This window comes from Rana temporaria, chromosome 5 (genome assembly GCF_905171775.1).
Source record: "Rana temporaria chromosome 5, aRanTem1.1, whole genome shotgun sequence".
Taxonomy (NCBI): Eukaryota; Metazoa; Chordata; class Amphibia; order Anura; family Ranidae; genus Rana; species Rana temporaria.
In genome coordinates this window covers 223,461,367-223,470,946 of record NC_053493.1, presented here as the reverse complement: position 1 = coordinate 223,470,946, position 9,580 = coordinate 223,461,367, and the positions used below count along the sequence as shown (strand labels likewise).

Here is a 9,580-nt window from a genome sequence, read left to right as displayed (position 1 = left end):
GACCAGGTATTGAGGAGATGTTCAATATGTGAGAAGAGAGGGGTATAGTTAGATTTGTATAAGAGCTTATGGGAGGATGAGATGTGCACACCTAAGTATTTAAAGGAATGGGAACACCATGTAAATGAGAAATTCGTTTTTAATAGATCATGTAAGTTCTGAGGGAGGTTAATTGGGAGGGCTGCATATTTACTAGAGTTAATACCGAGGCCCGAGATATTTTTGAATCAATCGAGTTCCTTCAAGAGGACAGGGATAGATATGAGAGGTTCAGTGAGGAAAACAAGGGCATCATCCGCATACAGACTAATTTTAAACATGTTTTGGCCTTTGGTGTAACCCCTGATATCTGTGTTGTTCCTAATAGCTTGAGCCAGAGGTTCAATAGCTAAGGCAAAAAGGAGGGGAGACAGAGGACAACTAAGGTAAAAAATTGGGAGTTGTTCCCAGGGATCCTGATTCGAGTTTGAGGGGAATGATATAGGGCATTGAAGCCCTGAAGAAATTTATCCGGGATACCAAATCTAGGGAGGAGGTAATTGAGATAGGACCATTCTACGCTATCGAAGGCCTTGTTGATGTCCAAACTTAGTAGGCAAGCTTGACGGTAGTGCAGATTGGCGTCTTGTACTATATTGGTTACCAGTCTGATATTATCTACAATTTGTCGGCCAGGGATAAAACCTGTCTGGTCCAAGTGAACTAAAGGTGAGATGACCCTGGATAGCCTATCAGCCAGTAATCTACCGAAGATTTTTTAGATCATTGTTCAAAACCGAGATGGGGCGGAAATTTTGGGGGAGGGAATGATCTTTATGCGGCTTAGGGATGAGAGACATGTTAGCAAGGAGCATTTCCTCAGGAAATTGGTTAATTTTTTGTTTTGTTTTTTGTCCCGTATTGATGGCATTGTCATCCTAATTCGGGTTACATACTTGTGTAAGGGTGGATTTGCACTGGCAATATCACTTATTTAAGTGATATCTCCTCCCTCTATTATTTTTAATTTTTAATTTTATTTTATTTTCAATTTTTGATCAATGTCATATATGGAATCACCATATTGACATTGATATAATTGCGTCCACTTGCGGACTTTATGCCCGTCTGCCGCGATTGCGTCATCATGCCAACGATACTATATGTGTCATTGCAGCAATGGTGCTACCATGCTGATTGACACATGCGTACTACACTTGTGCCATCAATGGGCTCTACTTGGGCCCTTTGTGGACGTCCATATTTTTGACTATCATGGCGTCTGCTAAACTTATTTGGACTGTGTAGGCATTGATGTTCGAGTGTAGTCACCGCACTGATATTAATGTGCTGGTGTCCACTTGCGGGCTTCATCACAATAGCGTCATTTCCGCAAATGCGTCATTACGCAGCGCGTGCGCGCGCGCATGCGCCTAAGCCGCCAATGTACTCTATTCAAGCCCATCCCGTTTTTTTTTTTTTTTTTCAAGACGCAATTGCGTCACTACGCAGCACGTGCGCGCGCATGCGCCATAGCCACCAATGGACTCTTTTTAAGCCCATTGCAGACGCTATTGTCTCTGACTGTCATGGTGTCTGCTGGACTTATGGAGACTTCTCACATGCAGGTAGGACCACTGGTTGTTGATGTTTGGCTTATTGTTTGTTTTTGGTGCTGTGCCTTTATGCACACTTCACCAGACTAGCCAAACATATTATTTATATATACTCTTAAATTCCTTTTTCCAGTGATCTCTGCTTGCGATCACCCAGCAATCCACCCTTCCTGAATCATAGGATAATCTGGGTAGTTTGTCTCCTTGTGGCTGAACTTTTGTTCTCTGGCACATGCATACCCTCTCCTATATGGATTTCCATATCTGGTAAGTTACTCTCCATTTTTGGATTACCAGCTCTATGGGGTTACTCTTCCTTGTTATAAATGTGTGTCTGCATTTAATTCTTTGAATGCAACAAACAATGATATATACATATTATCAGTGGCGGCTGGTGCTCTATTTTTTTGGGGGGGCGCAAACAAAACCCCAGTCAACCCCCCCCCCCCCGCAACTCGCAGACAATGGGACCTGCAGACAGACAGAGAGACAGATAGATAGATAGACAGACAGATAATAAAACAAATATATAGATAGATAGATAGATAGATAGATAGATAGATAGATAGATAGATAGATAGATAGATAGATAGATAGATAGATAATTAGATAGATAAATAGATAATTAGGCAGATAGCTATAGATAGATAGATGGATAGATAGAGGGAGGGGGAGGGAGCGAGAGATAGAGCTATATATAATTAGATAGATAATTAGATAGACAGACAGATAGATAGATAGAGAGACATAGCTAGATAGAGCTATAGATAAATAGATAATTAAACAGATAGATAGATGGAGGGAGGGAGGGGGAGAGAGATAGAGCTATAGATAATTAGATAGATAGATAATTAGACATACAGATAGATAATTAGATAGATAGATAGATAGATAATTAGACAGACATATAGATATAGATAATTAGATAGATCGATAGATAGATCGATAGATAGATAGATAGATAGATAGATAATCAGACAGACAGATATAGATAGATAATTAGATAGAGAGCGATAGATAGATAGATAGATAGATAGATAGACAGACAATTAAACAGATAGAGAGAGACAGAGAAAGAGAGAGAGAGAGAGAGGGAGAGCGATAGATAGATAGATAGATAGATAGATAGATAGATAGATAGATAGATAGATAGATAGATAGATAGAGCTGTAGATAGATAAAGAGATAGAGCTGTAGATAGATAATTAAACAGACAGATATATAGATATAGATAGATAATTAGATGGATATAGATAGATAGACAGATAGATAGATAGATAGATAGATAATCAGACAGACAGCTAGCTATAGATAATTAGATAGACAGACAAATAGATAGATAGATAGATAGATAGATAGATAGATAGATAGATAGATAGATAGATAGAGATATAGAGCTATAGATAGATAGATAGATAGATAGATAGAGACATAGAGCTATAGATAGATAGATAGATAGATAGATAATTAAACATACAGATAGATAATTAGATAGATAGATAGATAGATAATTAGACAGACATATAGATATAGATAATTAGATAGATCGATAGATAGATCGATAGATAGATAGATAGATAGATAGATAATCAGACAGACAGATATAGATAGATAATTAGATAGAGAGCGATAGATAGATAGATAGATAGATAGACAGACAATTAAACAGATAGAGAGAGACAGAGAAAGAGAGAGAGAGAGAGAGGGAGAGCGATAGATAGATAGATAGATAGATAGATAGATAGATAGATAGATAGATAGATAGATAGATAGATAGAGCTGTAGATAGATAAAGAGATAGAGCTGTAGATAGATAATTAAACAGACAGATATATAGATATAGATAGATAATTAGATGGATATAGATAGATAGACAGATAGATAGATAGATAGATAGATAATCAGACAGACAGCTAGCTATAGATAATTAGATAGACAGACAAATAGATAGATAGATAGATAGATAGATAGATAGATAGATAGATAGATAGATAGATAGATAGAGACATAGAGATATAGAGCTATAGATAGATAGATAGATAGATAGAGACATAGAGCTATAGATAGATAGATAGATAGATAGATAGATAGATAATTAAACAGACAGACATATAGATATAGATAGATAATTAGATAGATAAATAGATAATTAGGCAGATAGCTATAGATAGATAGATAGATAGATAGATAGATAGATAGATAGATAGATAGATAGATAGATAGATAGATAATTAAACAGACAGATAGATATAGATAGACAGACAGATAATTAGATAGATAAATAGATAGATAATTAGACAGAGGTAGCTAACAGATAGATAGATAGATAGATAGAGACATAGATAGATAGAGACATAGATAGATAGAGACATAGATCTATAGAGAGAGAGAGAGAGATAGAGATAGAGCTATAGATAGATAGATAGATAGAGACATAGAGCTATAGATAGAGAGATAGATATATAGAGAGAGATAGATAGATCTATAGATCGAGAGATAGATAGATAGAGCTATAGATAGAGCTATAGATAGATAGAGACATAGAGCTATAGATAGAGAGATAGATAGATAGAGAGAGATAGATAGATCTATAGATCGAGAGATAGATAGATAGATCTATAGATCGAGAGATAGATAGATAGAGCTATAGATAGAGCTATAGATAGATAGATAGATAGATAGATAGATAGATAGATAGATAGATAGATAGATAGATAGATAGATCTATAGAAAGAGAGATAGATCTATAGAAAGAGAGATAGATAGATAGATAGATAGATAGATAGATAGATAGATAGATAGATAGATAGATAGAGCTATAGATAGAGAGATAGATAGATCTATAGATAGAGAGATAGATAGATAGAGAGAGATAGATAGATCTATAGATCGAGAGATAGATAGATAGAGCTATAGATAGAGCTATAGATAGATAGATAGATAGATAGATAGATAGATAGATAGATAGATAGATCTATAGAAAGAGAGATAGATAGATAGATAGATAGATAGATAGATAGATAGATAGATAGATAGATAGATAGATAGATAGATAGATAGATAGATAGATAGAGCTATAGATAGAGAGATAGATCTATAGATAGAGAGATAGATAGATAGATAGATAGATAGATAGATAGATAGATAGATAGATAGATAGATAGATAGATAGAGCTATAGATAGAGAGATAGATCTATAGATAGAGAGATAGATCTATAGATAGAGAGATAGATCTATAGATAGAGAGATAGATCTATAGATAGAGAGATAGATCTATAGATAGAGAGATAGATAGATAGATAGATAGATAGATAGATAGATAGATAGATAGAGCTATAGATAGAGAGATAGATCTATAGATAGAGAGATAGATCTATAGATAGAGAGATAGATCTATAGATAGAGAGATAGATCTATAGATAGAGAGATAGATAGATAGATAGATAGATAGATAGATAGATAGATAGAGCTATAGATAGAGAGATAGATCTATAGATAGAGAGATAGATCTATAGATAGAGAGATAGATCTATAGATAGAGAGATAGATCTATAGATAGAGAGATAGATAGATAGATAGATAGATAGATAGATAGATAGATAGAGCTATAGATAGAGAGATAGATCTATAGATAGAGAGATAGATCTATAGATAGAGAGATAGATCTATAGATAGAGAGATAGATCTATAGATAGAGAGATAGATAGATAGATAGATAGATATATAGATAGATAGATAGATAGATAGATAGATAGATAGATAGATAGATAGATAGAGCTATAGAGAGATAGATAGATAGATAGATAGATAGATAGATAGATAGATAGATAGATAGATAGATAGATAGATAGATAGATAGAGCTATAGATAGAGAGAGATAGATAGATCTATAGATCGAGAGATAGATAGATAGAGCTATAGATAGAGCTATAGATAGATAGATAGATAGATAGATAGATAGATAGATAGATAGATAGATCTATAGAAAGAGAGATAGATAGATAGATAGAGCTATAGAGAGATAGAGAGAAAGAAAGAGAGAGAGAGAGAGAGAGAGAGAGAGAGAGAGAGAGAGAGAGGACAGGCAGGACAGTCAGATAGATTAGATAGACAGACAGAGATAAGAGATCTGTACAGCTGCAGGACGCAGGTACTCTAAGCCCTCACACACAGACAGGAGATGTGAAGCACGGCACCCTCCCCCTCCCTCCTGTCCTCTCTCAGTCCGATCACAGTACAGGCTGAGCATACAGCATAAGGTGGTGGACATGATGGGGTGGACAGGACAGACAATGAGACAAATAAAGTATTTTAATAAAGTTAATTACCTTAATCCTCCTGGAGTCAAAACCGAAGTAACACTGCCCTGGGGAAAGCACCGCCCATTTCCTTCTGCAGTGAGGAAGCAGCAGGACCCAATTAGAGAGGAGAGTGGAGACACTGGAGAGTGATTGGCTCATGGCGCACAGCACATAGCCACAGAGCTTAAAAAAAAACTGCAAATGAAGCGTCTTGCCTGCTGCATTGGCATGACGCTTCAATGATGCTATAGCAGTGCTCTGAGTCTTTGACCGGCGCTCACCCTGAACATGCACCGTCTTAAAGGACCTTTTTTTTTTCTTAAAGGGCCCAAAAAAAAAAAAATTTTTTTCATTTTTTTTTTTTTTTTTTTTTACTGGCTTTGGGGAGAGGGGGGGCGGCGCCCATGCGCCCCCTATGGACGGGCCGCCACTGCATATTATATATACTTTTTTTTTTATTTTATTTTTTTCCCTCTTTCCCTTCCTTCCCTAGGCGTGGACCTTTTTGGTAGGCTATGATTGTATATCCTCCCCGTGAACACAGAGACATTGATCTCCATATACAGCATTCTCCCCTTGTTTTTGGCGTACTTTCACACTGAGACAGGATTCTATCTACAGATCTTATTGACTGTAAGTAGCTCATATCTGTTTTGATAAATGACATAGTTGTATGGCTGTCCTTTTCTTGTCTCCCCTTCCCCATTTTTTTAACAATTTCGGTCACTTGAGTTGTAAATATTGTTTAAGTTGAATTTTTTCTATGTAATATGTGTATATATCTCTTTTCTAATAGACATGTATTTCTCTGACACAATGATCGTCTGTAATACCCCTTGAAGAAGGATCACAGATACCGAAACGGCTGTCGGGTTGGACCAATTTTTGTCTCATGTCTGTTTTATTGCTTTACAAATAGGATCTGTATACCACTTGCATGTGGTCTTTTATCCTTGCTAGGACACTGTACGATGTCCTGACTTGAATTATTTAAATACATTTGCTATATATTTTTCTACTCATTCACGTGTTTGTGTCACTTATAAAGTCCCACCCTTGAGGGGGTATTTCATGTTTTGTACATTGGTTGCCGGCCAGGATGTGGTTAAACAAATTAGTTAGGTGGGGGGCCAAGATAGTTGCAAATTTTTAATAGTAGGAGGAGGAGTAACCGTCAGGTCCAGGGGCTGTGGAGGTTTTCAAGGATTTAATGACACAAAGAATTTCAGTTATTGAACAAGGTTCATTAAGAACATCAATTTGTTGTTGGTTGAGGGAGGGAAGTTGTATGTTGTCAAGCCAGGCTCTAGAGGAGGGATCTGGGGAGTCTTGGGGGCTAGCCAGCAGATTTTTGTAAAAAGCAGTGGATATTTGAAGTACCTCCTGGGGATGAGTGACTAAATTCCCCTTATTATCCCTTAATTTGTAGACGTGAGTGGGTTTGTTGTCTGATTGAGTTTCCTTGCAACCATAGTCGATGGAGAATTGCTATGTAGGAGGAATTTGGCCTTAGAAAATCTAAGAGATCTTTCGGTATTGGCAGAGAGAATGAGATCTAATGCATGACTTTTAGTACGGATCAGTTGGGTAACTTCCTGAGAGGGGGATTGGTGTAGTTTATTATATAAGTGCTCCAAGTCTTTGTTAAGACTTTTAATGTCCGCTAGTCTAGCTTTGTTTTAGACGCAGCCAGGGAAATTAAGTGTCCCCTCAGGACAGCCTTATGGGCTACCCATAAAGTGGATGGTGAGGTTTCCTCGTTGAGATTCTCAGAGAAATAGTTTTCAATGTGAGTGGACACAGTGTGAGTGTCATGTAGGTCTGTTAAAAGTAGGTCATTAAGGCGCCAATTAAAGGGCGAAGGGGAAAGGCCTATGTAAGAGGTTTCTAAAGAGGTGATGTTGTGGTCTGACCAAGGGCAGGGGTGGAAGTGTGCATGGGACAAGTTGGCCAGCAAGATAGGGGTGCAAAAAATATAATCTAGTCTTGCGTAACAATCGTGGGGGTGAGAGTAGTGGGTGTATGACTTCAGACCAGTGTTATGGGCCCTCCAGGAGTCGACCAGTTGTAGTTTATTTAAGGAGCTGTTCATAGATTTAGAAAAGGCCTTAGATGAAGGGGTGACCGTACTGCGATCAAGGGTGGGCTTGGCAGAGAGATTGAAATCTCCCCCTACAAAAATATGAGGAGAGTTGAACCGGTCTAGAATTAAAAAAAAATCGCAAAAAACGTGGATTGAGACTCATTTAGGGCGTATATTGATGCTATAGTAATAGCACGGTTATTAATAATGCCTTTGAGAATAATGAAGCGCTCTTCTGTGTCCTTAAGTCTTCTGAACGTCAAAAATGATCGAGTCACGGACAAAAACGGCAACGCCACGGGTTTTATTAGTAAAGGTTGTGTAATGAAGTTGACTATAGGTCCTGTCAAAGTATTTGGGGTGATTATTAGTTACGAAGTGCGTTTCCTGAAGCAGGATAATATCCGCTTAAAGTCTTTTGTAATGATGGAATGCCTTCTTTCGTTTATGGGGGGAGTTGAATCCCTGGACATTGTGGGAAATAATTTTAAGACCCATTAAAGATTATATTCGGGGAGCAGAGTTGTGAGACAAAGACCGATTTAAGCATATATCCAGGGCCGGACTGGCCTACCGGGATACCGGGAAAATTCCCGGTAGGCCGCCGGCTGTCAATCAAATATTAATCAGCTCAGCTGCCTGTGGGCCGCGGCGGCCGCCATCGCGGCCGCACTTTTAAATTATGCGCCTGCCCTCTCCAGTGTCATGTTAAAGTCTCACTCACACTATGTATGTTAATAAAAGCAGCGGCGGCCGGCCGCCGGCGGTTTGCGGCCGCCATGCTGCACTTTCCTTCCCGCGCTGTGCCTGTGTGGACTGGAGCGATCGTGTCACGTCACGTGTCTGAGGGAGGGGAGGAGCCGAGCGGGAGAAGAACTGAACGTCAGACCTTGTTCCATCTTCCCGTGCGGCGCCAGCACCGCCCAGTGCAGAGTCACGTGTCTTCAGCCGCAGCCAGAGGAGAAGAAGTGAACGCCCGGCCCGGCCATCCTTGGAGCACAAGGTGATGAACAAATCCTGTATACTGTGTGCATCTCTCGACTCTCTCTCACCATATAACGGTGCACCCCCCGCCCCCCCCCCTCCTCTCTCTTTGCTGCCCCTGGAAAATGTAATCAGTCTGTCTAATTATCTCAGAGAGAGGGGAGGGGGGGGTTGACCATGGAATGGTGAGAGAGAGAGAGTCCAGTCCCCAGTGTCACCCAGTCCCCTAGTCCCCAGTGTCACCCAGTCCCCAGTGTCACCCAGTCCCCTAGTCCCCAGTGTCACCCAGTCCCCCAGTCCCCAGTGTCACCCAGTCCCCAGTGTCACCCAGTCCCCAGTGTCAGTCCCCTGCTGTCACCCAGCCATGTGTCACCCAGTCCCCTGTGTCAGTCCCCTGCCGTCACCCAGTCCCCTGTGTCACCCAGTCCCCTGTGTCACCCAGCCCCGGTGTCACCCAGTCCCCTGTGTCACCCAGTCCCCTGTGTCACCCAGCCCCTGTGTCACCCAGTCCCCTGTGTCAAGCAGTCCCCTGTGTCACCCAGCCCCAGTGTCACCCAGTCCCCTATCTCACCCAGCCCTGTGTCACCCAGTCCCCTGTGTCACCCAGTCCTGTGTC

General features: G+C 39.7%; 1 long non-coding RNA gene across 1 annotated transcript; it reads left to right on the top strand.

Annotated features, from left to right (window-relative positions):
* The first annotated feature begins 1,733 nt into the window (after positions 1 to 1,733).
* LOC120939624 lies at positions 1,734 to 6,858 on the top strand. Its single transcript, XR_005749320.1, has 3 exons — positions 1,734 to 1,862; positions 6,391 to 6,530; positions 6,694 to 6,858. It is a non-coding gene; the product is annotated as an uncharacterized LOC120939624 (long non-coding RNA).
* The last annotated feature ends 2,722 nt before the right edge of the window (positions 6,859 to 9,580 follow it).